Raw genomic sequence first — 12,199 nt, 5'->3', positions numbered from 1 at the left:
TCGATGTTAATATGTTCGAGCATATCACAGTCCCCCCGCCCTATTTCTATGTCTACGTCGTCCTTCTCCATAGTGAAAACAGATGCAAAAAATTCATTTAGAACCCCTCCTACATCTTCCGGCTCCACACACAGATTGCCACTTTTGTCCCTAATGGGCCCTATTTTTTCCCTAGTTATCCTTTTACCCTTAATATACTTATAAAACATCTTCGGATTTTCCTTTATTTTGCTCGCCAGTGTTATTTCATGGCCCCTCCTTGATCTCCTAATTTCTTTTTTAAGTATCCCCCTGCACTTTTTGTACTCCTCTAGGGCTTCCTCCGTCTTAAGCCTTTTGTATCTACCAAAAGCCCTCCTTTTTTTCCTAATCCATTCCCGTATATCCCCTGACATCCACGGTTCCCTGTGGTTTTTGGAACCACTCTTGACCTTTATGGGAACATGTTGCCCTTGTATGATCTCAATCTCCCTTCTGAAAGCCTCCCATTGCTCCGATGCGGATTTTCCTACAAGTAGCTGATCCCAGTCCATTTTGGCCAGATCCTGCCTTATCCTATTAAAATTGGCCTTCCCCCAATTTAGAACCTTTATTTCCGGCCCATCCCTGTCCTTTTCCATGACCACCTTAAATCTTACCATATTATGGTCACTATCACCAAAGTGCTCACCTACTAGCACTTTTTCCACTTGGCCGGCCACATTCCCTAGAATTAGGTCCAGTACCGCCCCCTCTCTTGTAGGACTTTCTACATGCTGGCTCAAAAAGCTCTCCTGGATGCACTTTAAGAATTCTACACCCTCTGAGCCTTTCACACTTTGACTATCCCAGTTAATATTGGGGAAGTTGAAATCCCCCATTATTATTACCCTATTATTTGCACATTTCTCTGAGATTTGCCTACATATCTGTTCCTCTATCTCCCCCTGACTGTTTGGAGGCCTATAGTACACTCCGAGCAAAGTGCTTGCCCCCTTTTTGTTTTTAAGCTCCACCCATATGGCCTCATTAGAGGACCCAGCTAATATATCATCCCTCCTTACTGCAGTAATTGACTCCTTAATTAATATTGCGACACCCCCTCCTCTTATACCTCCCCCTCTGTCTCGCCTGAAGATTCTGTACCCCGGAATATTGAGCTGCCAGTCTTGCCCCTCCCTCAACCATGTCTCAGTGATAGCAACAATATCATACTCCCATGTGTTTATCAACACCTTCAGTTCATCCACCTTATTTGCAAGGCTCCTTGCATTAAAATAGATGCCATCCAGCCTTGCCCTTATATATTTGCCCTGCCTACCAAGCTGACTTGTTTTTTCCTCCATAATTGGCAGCACATCCCCCCCTACTTCAGCTCCCCCCTGTATCCCATCCCCCTGCCAAGTTAGTTTAAACCCCCCCCGACAGTGCTAGCAAACCTCCCCGCAAGGATATTTGTCCCGCTCTGGTTCAGGTGCAACCCGTCCGACTTGTACAAGTCCCACCTTTCCCAGAAGCAGGCCCAGTGATCCAGGAAAGTAAAACCCTCCCCCCTACACCAACTCTTTAGCCACGCATTCATCTGCTCTATCCTCCCATTCCTATACTTACTAGCACGTGGCACTGGGAGTAATCCAGAGATTACACCCTTTGAGGTCCTGCCCTTTAATCTGTTACCTAGCTCCCTAAATTCTTGATGCAGGACCTCATCCCTCTTTTTACCTATGTCGTTGGTACCAATGTGGACCACGACCACTGGCTGTTCACCCTCCCCCTCCAGAATGCCCTGCAGCCGCTCAGTGACATCCTTGACCCTGGCACCAGGGAGGCAACAAACCATCCTGGAGTCACGTTTGCGGCCACAGAACCGCCTATCTGTTCCCCTTACTATAGAATCCCCTACCACTATTGCTCTCCCACTCTTTTTCCCCCCCTCCTGGGCAGCAGGAGCACCCCCAGTGCCAGGAAGTTGGCTGCTGCTGCCTTCCCCTGGTGAGTCATCCCCCTCAACAGTATCCAAAGCGGTATACCTGTTTGAAAGGGGGATGTCCGCAGGGGTTCCCTGCACTACCTGCCTGCCTTTGTTGCTCCGCCTGATGGTCACTCCCTGTGCTGCCCTACCCTGAGGCGTGCACAACTCGCTAAACGTGGTATCCACGAGCCTCTCAGCATCGCGCATGCTCCACAACCCATCCACCCGCAGCTCGAGCGCCGCAATGCGGTCTACAAGTAGCTGCAGCTGGATGCATTTCCTGCACACATGGTCGTCAGGGACACTGGCAGCGTCCCTGATTTCCCACATGGAGCAAGAGGAGCAGAACACGGGTCTGAGCTCTCCTGCCATGACTTACTCCTTTAATTAATTTAAAAATTAATTCAATAGCCCAGTTACAGGTATACTCTAGGGCGCTTTATTTACCAACTGTCCCCACTACACCTTAATCCCGAGAAATTTAACACCACAGAATTCAAGCTTGTACTGAAAAGAGAGAAATACTCACCAACCAATCACTTACGTGCTCCCTGGTGACGTCACACTCTGATTATTTTTTACCTCTCTCCTCTGATGTTGATTTGGTACGCTTCTGTGTATATCTATTAGAGGCAGTGTGTACCATTCAGTGTGTATATGTATTAGAGGCAGTGTGTACCATTCAGTGTGTATATCAATGAGAGGCAGTGTGTACCATTCAGTGAGTATATCTATTAGAGGCAGTGTGTACCATTAAGTGTGTATATCTATTTGAGGCAGAGTGTACCATTCAGTGTGTATACCTATCAGAGGCAGTGTGTACTATTCAGTGTGTATATCTATTAGAGGAAGTGTGTATCATTCAGTGTGTATATCTATTAGAGGCAGTGTGTACCATTCAGTGTGTATATCTATTAGAGGCAGTGTGTACCAATCAGTGTGTATATCTATTAGAGACAGTGTGTACCATTCAGTGTGTATATCTATTAGAGGCAGTGTGTACCATTCAGTGTGTATATCTATTAGAGGCAGTGTGTACCATTCAGTGTGTATATCTATTAGAGGCAGTGTGTATCATTCAGTGTATATATCTATTAGAGGCAGTGTGTATCATTCAGTGTGTATATCTATTAGAGGCAGTGTGTATCATTCAGTGTGTATATCTATTAGAGGCAGTGTGTATCATTGTGTGTGTATATCTATTAGAGGCAGTGTGTACCATTCAGTGTGTATATCTATTAGAGGCAGTGTGTACCATTCAGTGTGTAAATCTATTAGAGACAGTGTGTACCATTCAGTGTGTATATCTATTAGTGGCAGTGTGTACCATTCAGTGTGTATATCTATTAGAGGCAGTGTGTATCATTCAGTGTGTATATCTATGAGAGGGAGTGTGTACCATTCAGTGTGTATATCGATTAGAGGCAGTGTGTACCATTCAGTGTGTATATCTATTAGAGGAAGTGTGTATCATTCAGTGTGTATATCTATTAGAGGCAGTGTGTACCATTCAGTGTGTATATCTATTAGAGTCAGTGTGTACCATTCAGTGTGTATATCTATTAGAGGCAGTATGTACCATTCAGTGTGTATATCTATTAGAGGCAGTGTGTACCATTCAGTGTGTGTATCTATTAGAGGCAGTGCGTACCATTCAGTGTGTATATGTATTAGAGGCAGTGCGTACCATTCAGTGTGTATATCTATTAGAGGCAGTGTGTACCATTCAGTGTGTATATCTATTAGAGGCAGTGTGTACCATTCAGTGTGTATATCTATTAGAGGCAGTGTGTACCATTCAGTGTGTATATCTATTAGAGGCAGTGCGTACCATTCAGTGTGTATATGTATTAGAGGCAGTGCGTACCATTCAGTGTGTATATCTATTAGAGGCAGTGTGTACCATTCAGTGTGTATATCTATTAGAGGCAGTGTGTACCATTCAGTGTGTATATCTATTAGAGGCAGTGTGTACCATTCAGTGTGTGTATCTATTAGAGGCAGTGTGTACCATTCAGTGTGTATATCTATTAGAGGCAGTGTGTACCATTCAGTGTGTATATCTATTAGAGGCAGTGTGTACCATTCAGTGTGTATATCTATTAGAGGCAGTGTGTACCATTCAGTGTGCATATCTATTAGAGGCAGTGTGTACCATTCAGTGTGTGTATCTATTAGAGGCAGTGTGTACCATTCAGTGTGTATATCTATTAGAGGCAGTGTGTACCATTCAGTGTGTATATCTATTAGAGGCAGTGTGTACCATTCAGTGTGTACATCTATTAGAGGCAGTGTGTACCATTCAGTGTGCATATCTATTAGAGGCAGTGTGTACCATTCAGTGTGTATATCTATTAGAGGCAGTGTGTACCATTCAGTGTGTATATCTATTAGAGGCAGTGTGTACCATTCAGTGTGTATATCTATTAGAGGCAGTGTGTACCATTCAGTGTGTGTATCTATTAGAGGCAGTGTGTACCATTCAGTGTGTGTATCTATTAGAGGCAGTGTGTACCATTCAGTGTGTATATCTATTAGAAGCAGCGTGTAACATTCAGTGTGTATATCTATTAGAGGCAGTGTGTACCATTCAGTGTGTATATCTATTAGAGGCAGTGTGTACCATTCAGTGTGTATATCTATTAGACGCAGTGTGTACCATTCAGTGTGTATATCTATTAGAGGCAGTGTGTACCATTCAGTGTGTATATCTTTTAGAGGCAGTGGGTACCATTCAGTGTCTATATCTATTAGAGGCAGTGTGTACCATTCAGTGTGTATATCTATTAGAGGCAGTGTGTACCATTCAGTGTGTATATCTATTAGAGGCAGTGTGTACCATTCAGTGTGTATATCTATTAGCGGCAGTGTTTATCATTCAGTGTGTATATCTATTAGAGGCAGTGTGTACCATTCAGTGTGTATATCTATTAGAGGCAGTGTGTACCATTCAGTGTGTATATGTATTAGAGGCCGTGTGTATCATTCAGTGTGTATATCTATTAGAGGCAGTGTGTATCATTCAGTGTGTATATCTATTAGAGGCAGTGTGTACCATTCAGTGTGTATATCTATTAGAGGCAGTATGTATCATTCAGTGTGTATATCTATTAGAGGCAGTGTGTACCATTCAGTGTGTATATCTATTAGAGGCAGTGTGTACCATTCAGTGTGTACCATTCAGTGTGGATATCTATTAGCGGCAGTGTGTACCATTCAGTGTGTATATCTATTAGAGGCAGTGTGTATCATTCAGTTTGTATATCTATGAGAGGGAGTGTGTACCATTCAGTGTGTATATCTATTAGAGGCAGTGTGTACTATTCAGTGTGTATATCTATTAGATGCAGTGTGTACCATTCAGTGTTTATATCTTTTAGAGGCAGCGTGTACAATTCAGTGTGTATATCTATTAGAGGCAGTGTGTACCATTCAGTGTGTATATCTATTAGAGGCAATGTGTACCATTCAGTGTCTATATCTATTAGAGGCAGTGTGTACCATTCAGTGTGTATATCTATTAGAGGCAGTGTGTACCATTCAGTGTGTATATCTTTTAGAGGCAGTGTGTATCATTCAGTGTTTATATCTATTAGAGGCAGTGTGCACCATTCAGTGTGTATATCTATTAGAGGCAGTGTGTATCATTCAGTGTGTATATCTATTAGAGGCAGTGTGTACCATTCAGTGTCTATATCTATTAGAGGCAGTGTGTACCATTCAGTGTGTATATCTATTAGAGGCAGTGTGTACCATTCAGTGTGTATATCTATTAGAGGCAGTGTGTACCATTCAGAGTGTATATCTATTAGAGGCAGTGTGTACCATTCAGTGTGTATATCTATTAGAGGCAGTGTGTACCATTCAGTGTGTATATCTATTAGAGACAGTTTGTACCATTCAGTGTGTATATCTATTAGAGACAGTGTGTACCATTCAGTGTGTATATCTATTAGAGGCAGTGTGTATCATTCAGTGTGTATATCTATTAGAGGCAGTGTGTACCATTCAGTGTGTATATCTATTAGAGGCAGTGTGTACCATTCAATGTGTATGTCTATTGGAGGCAGTGTGTAGCATTCAGTGTGTATATCTATTAGAGGCAGTGTGTACCTTTCAGTGTGTATATCTATTTGAGGCAGTGTGTACCATTCAGTGTGTTTATCTGTTAGAGGCAGTGTGTACCATTCAGTGTGTATATCTATTAGAGGCAGTGTGTACCATTCAGTGCGTATATCTATTACTGTGTACCATTCAGTGTGTATATCTATTAGAGGCAATGTGTACCATTCAGTGTGTATATCTATTAGAGGCAGTGTGTACCACTCAGTGTGTATATCTATTAGAGGCAGTGTGTACCATTCAGTGTGTATATCTATTAGAGGCAGTGTGTACCATTCAGTGTGTGTATCTATTAGAGGCAGTGTGTAACATTCAGTGCGTATATCTATTAGAGGCAGTGTGTACCATTCAGTGTGTATATCTATTAGAGGCAGTGTGTGCCATTCAGTGTGTATATCTATTAGAGGCAGTTTGTACCATTCAGTGTGTATATCTATTAGAGGCAGTGTGTACCATTCAGTGTGTATATCTATTAGAGGCAGTGTGTACCATTCAGTGTGTATATCTATTAGAGGCAGTGTGTATCATTCAGTGTGTATATCTATTAGAGGCAGTGTGTACCATTCAGTGTGCATATCTATTAGTGTGTACCATTCAGTGTGTATATCTATTAGAGGGAAAGTGTACCATTCAGTGTGAATATCTATTAGAGGCAGTGTGTGCCATTCAGTGTGTATATCTATTAGAGGCAGTGTGTACCATTCAGTGTGTATATCTATTAGAGGCAGTGTGTATCATTCAGTGTGTATATCTATTAGAGGCAGTGTGTATCATTCAGTGTGTATATCTATTAGAGGCAGTGTGTACCATTCAGTGTGTATATCTATTAGAGGCAGTGTGTATCATTCAGTGTGTATATCTATTAGAGGCTGTGTGTACCATTCAGTGTGTATATCTATTAGAGGCAGTGTGTATCATTCAGTGTGTATATCTATTAGAGGCAGTGTGCACCATTCAGTGTGTATATCTATTAGAGGCAGTGTGTATCATTCAGTGTGTATATCTGTTAGAGGCAGTGTGCACCATTCAGTGTGTATATCTATTAGAGGCAGTGTGTATCATTCAGTGTGTATATCTATTAGAGGCAGTGTGTACCATTCAGTGTGTATATCTATTAGAGGCAATGTGTATCATTCAGTGTGTGTATCTATTACAGGCAGTGTGTACCATTCAGTGTGTATATCTATTAGAGGCAGTGTGTACCATTCAGTGTGTGTATCTATTAGAGGCAGTGTGTACCATTCAGTGTGTGTATCTATTAGAGGCAGTGTGTACCATTCAGTGCGTATATCTATTACTGTGTACCATTCAGTGTGTATATCTATTAGAGGCAATGTGTACCATTCAGTGTGTATATCTATTAGAGGCAGTGTGTAACATTCAGTGCGTATATCTATTAGAGGCAGTGTGTACCATTCAGTGTGTATATCTATTAGAGGCAGTGTGTACCATTCAGTGTGTATATGTATTAGAGGCCGTGTGTATCATTCAGTGTGTATATCTATTAGAGGCAGTGTGTATCATTCAGTGTGTATATCTATTAGAGGCAGTGTGTACCATTCAGTGTGTATATCTATTAGACGCAGTGTGTACCATTCAGTGTGTATATCTATTAGAGGCAGTGTGTACCATTCAGTGTGTATATCTATTAGACGCAGTGTGTACCATTCAGTGTGTATATCTATGAGAGGCAGTGTGTATCATTCAGTGTGTATATCTATTAGAGGCAGTGTGTACCATTCAGTGTGTATATCTATTAGAGGCAGTGTGTACCATTCAGTGTGTATATCTATTAGAGGCAGTGTGTACCATTCAGTGTGTATATCTATTAGAGGCAGTGTGTACCTTTCAGTGTGTATATCTATTAGAGGCAGTGTGTACCATTCAGTGTGTATATCTATTAGAGGCAGTGTGTACCATTCAGTGTGTATATCTATTAGAGACAGTGTGTACCATTCAGTGTGTATATCTATTAGAGGCAGTGTGTACCATTCAGTGTGTATATCTATGAGAGGCAGTGTGTATCATTCAGTGTGTATATCTATTAGAGGCAGTGTGTACCATTCAGTGTGTATATCTATTAGAGGCAGTGTGTACCATTCAGTGTGTATATCTATTTAAGGCAGTGTACCATTCAGTGTGTATATCTGTTCGAGGTAGTGTGTACCATTCAGTGTGTATATCTATTAGAGGCGGTGTGTACCATTCAGTGTGTATATCTATTAGAGGCAGTGTGTACCATTCAGTGTGTATATCTATTAGAGGCAGTGTGTACCATTCAGTGTGTATATCTATTAGAGGCAGTGTGTACCATTCAGTGTGTATATCTAATAAAGACAGTGTGTACCATTCAGTGTGTATATCTATTAGAGACAGTGTGTACCATTCAGTGTGTATATCTATGAGAGGCAGTGTGTATCATTCAGTGTGTATATCTATGAGATGCAGTGTGTATCATTCAGTGTGTATATCTATTAGAGGCAGTGTGTACCATTCAGTGTGTTTCTCTATTAGAGGCAGTGTGTACCATTCAGTGTGTATATCTTTTAGAGGCAGTGTGTATCATTCAGTGTGTATATCTATTAGAGGCTGTGTGTACCATTCAGTGTGTATATCTATTCGAGGCAGTGTGTATCATTCAGTGTGTATATCTATTAGAGGCAGTGTGCACCATTCAGTGTGTATATCTATTAGAGGCAGTGTGCATCATTCAGTGTGTATATCTATTAAAGGCAGTGTGCACCATTCAGTGTGTATATCTATTAGAGGCAGTGTGTATCATTCAGTGTGTATATCTATTAGAGGCAGTGTGTACCATTCAGTGTGTATATCTATTAGAGGCAATGTGTACCATTCAGTGTGTATATCTATTAGAGGCAGTGTGTACCATTCAGTGTGTATATCTATTAGAGGCAGTGTGTACCATTCAGTGTGTATATCTATTAGAGGCAGTGTGTCCCATTCAATGTGTATATCTATTAGAGGCAGTGTGTACCATTCAGTGTGTATATCTATTAGAGGCAGTGTGTTTCTGTCAGTGTTTATATCTATTTGAGGCAGTGTGTATCTATTCGTGTGCCCCAATTTGTCGTGGTCTGCTGTATTCTCCTCAACTTGACCATCATGATGGCACAGCCCTTGCCACCAGGTATAGATCCACCAGCTCAGGAGCAGGAGGAGGCGGAAGCAGAATGGAGGATGCAACCCAAACAGTCCTTTTGTTGCCGGGATATCCAGGATCGAATCATGTGGTACGACTGAACACAACCACAATTCCCCTTTCAACATTAGTCCCACACCTTACCTTCCCTCTGTTACTGACCATCACAGAGTCATCTTGGCCACAATGCTGAAAGAAAAGCCACCACAAAGCAAACTTTCCAGTCAAACTTTATCCATCTATCTATCCAATATTACAGCAAAAATTTAAGTCATTACCCTTGTGCATTCCCTCTGACTATCTTGCATGTGACTTTACCTATCCTAGTGCTCTTACGCAGTGCTACCCCAGTGGCTGCATCATGGCTGGTGGAAGGCTGCTGACTTACAGTGAGGGAGACTGCAGATGGCCTTGCAGGATGACCCCTAGGCCTTGTAGGCCTGACTTTAGACTACACCACCTCAGTATGGGTGGCAGCAGTCTGGGCTGTCTAGCTGACAGGCAACAGCAAGGGCATTGGCGGAGTGGCAGGGTCGTCCTCCACAGATGCATTGCCACTCCCCAGTGGCAGTGTCTCAGCTATCCTAGTAATCTGCTGAAGTACAGACTGACGTAAGAAAACTACTAGGCACTTGGTCTAAGCGTTAAACAAAGCTTTAATCAACTGTTTTACAACATGGAGGTCTAGTTGTGTCCTTCACTAGTTCCTGTTAAGAATGTCCTGCGCAAGCTGGGCCCATGCCCTGGACAGCACCACCCGTAGGCCGCTCAGTATTATTTCATAAGTCTTTCTTTCATGAATGACTGATTTGTGTCACAGACTGCTGTGACACCCTGCAAGCCGCTTTCCACACAGGTCATAGAGTCATAGAGTTTTACAGCACAGAAAGAGGCCCTTCGGCCCATCGTGTCCACGCCGCCCATCCATCCCTGTCCTGTCTAATCCCATTTTCCAGCATTTGGTCCATAGCCTTGTATGCAATGGCATTTCAAGTGCTCATCCAAATGCTTCTTGAATGTTGTGAGGGTTCCTGCCTCTACCACCCTTTCAGGCAGTGAGTTCCAGATTCCAACCACCCTCTGGGTGAAAAAGTTCCTCCTCAAATCCCCTCTAAATCTCCTGCCCCTTACCGTGAATCTATGCCCCCTCGTTATTGACCCCCCTACTAAGGGGAAAAGTTCCTCTTTATCTACCCTATCTATGCCCCTCATCATTTTGTACACCTCAATCAGGTCCCCCCTCAGCCTTCTTTGCTCCAAGGAAAACAACCCCAGCCTGTTTAGTCTTTCTTCATAGCTGAGGCGCTCCATCCCAGGTAACATCCTGGTGAATCTTCTCTGCACCCTCTCCAAAGCAATCACATCCTTCCTATAGTGAGGCGACCAGAACTGCACACAGTACTCCAGCTGTGGCCTCACCAGCGTTTTGTACAGCTCCATCATAACCTCCCTGCTCTTATATTCTATGCCTCGGCTAATGAAGGCAAGTATCCCATATGCCTTTTTAACCACCTTATCTACCTGTTCCGCTGCCTTCAGAGATCTATGTACATGTACACCAAGGTCCCTCTGACCCTCTGTACTTCCTAGGGTCCTACCACTCATTGTGTATTCCCTTGCCTTATTTGTCCGTCCAAAATGCATCACCTCGCACTTTTCAGGGTTAAGTTCCATTTGCCACTTTTCCGCCCATCTGACCAACCCGTTTATATCGTCCTGTAGCCTGAGGCTTTCCTCCTCGCAATTTACCACCCCGCCAATTTTCGTGTCATCTGCGAACTTACTGATCATACCTTTTACATTCTCATCCAAATCATTTATGTAGATCACAAACAACAAGGGACCCAGCACCGATCCTTGAGGTACCCCACTGGACACAGGCTTCCAGTCACAAAAGCATCCTTCGACCATCACCCTCTGCCTCCTGCCACTCAGCCAGTTTAGGATCCAACGCGCCAAGGCACCCTGGATCCCATGGGCTCTTACCTTCTTGACCAGTCTCCTATGCGGGACTTTGTCAAAAGCTTTACTGAAGTCCATGTAAACCACATCCACAGCATTTCCCTCATCCACCCCCCTAGTCACCCCCTCGAAAAATTCAATCAGATTTGTCAGACATGATTTACCCTTGACAAAGCCATGCTGACTATCCCCGATTAATCCTTGCCTCTCCAAGTGGAGACTAATTTTGTCCCTCAGAATTTTTTCCAATAATTTCCCTACCACAGATGTTAGGCTCACTGGCCTGTAATTCCCTGGTTTATCCCTGCTACCCTTCTTGTGTAATGGTACTACATTAGCTGTTCTCCAGTCCTCTGGTACATCCCCTGTGGCCAGAGAGGTTCTGAAAATTTGTGTCAGAGCCCCTGCAATCTCCTCCTTTGCCTCCCACAGCAGCCTGGGATACATCTCGTCCGGGCCTGGGGATTTATCCACTTTTTGGCCTGCTAAAACCGCTAGCACCTCCTCCCTCTCAATGCTAATATGTTCAAGTATGTCACAGTCCCCTTGCCCGATTTCTATGTCTGCATCGTCTCTCTCCATAGTGAACACAGATGCAAAAAATTCATTTAAAACCCCGCCTACATCATCTGGCTCTACACACAGATTGCCACTTTGGTCCCTAATGGGCCCTACCCTTTCCCTGGTTATCCTCTTGCCCTTAATATACTTATAAAACATCTTAGGATTTTCCTTTATTTTGCTCGCCAGTGTTATTTCATGGCCCCTCCTCGCCCTCCTAATTTCTTTTTTAAGTATGCCCCTGCACTTTTTATACTCCTCTAGGGCTTCTTCCGTCTTTAGTCTTTTGTAACTGCCAAAAGCCCCCCTTTTATTTCTAATGCATTTTTGTATATCCCTTGTCATCCAAGGTTCCCTTTGCTTGTTGGTCCCACCCTTGACCTTTACAGGAACATGTTGGCGTTGTACTCTCTCTATTTCCCTTCTGAAAGTCTCCCACTGTC

Source organism: Somniosus microcephalus, chromosome 23, assembly GCF_052327205.1.
Source record: "Somniosus microcephalus isolate GS21.2 chromosome 23, FLI_Smic_1.0, whole genome shotgun sequence".
Taxonomy (NCBI): Eukaryota; Metazoa; Chordata; class Chondrichthyes; order Squaliformes; family Somniosidae; genus Somniosus; species Somniosus microcephalus.
The sequence above is the reverse complement of the archived record's forward strand: the minus strand, read 5'-3'. Positions refer to the sequence as shown.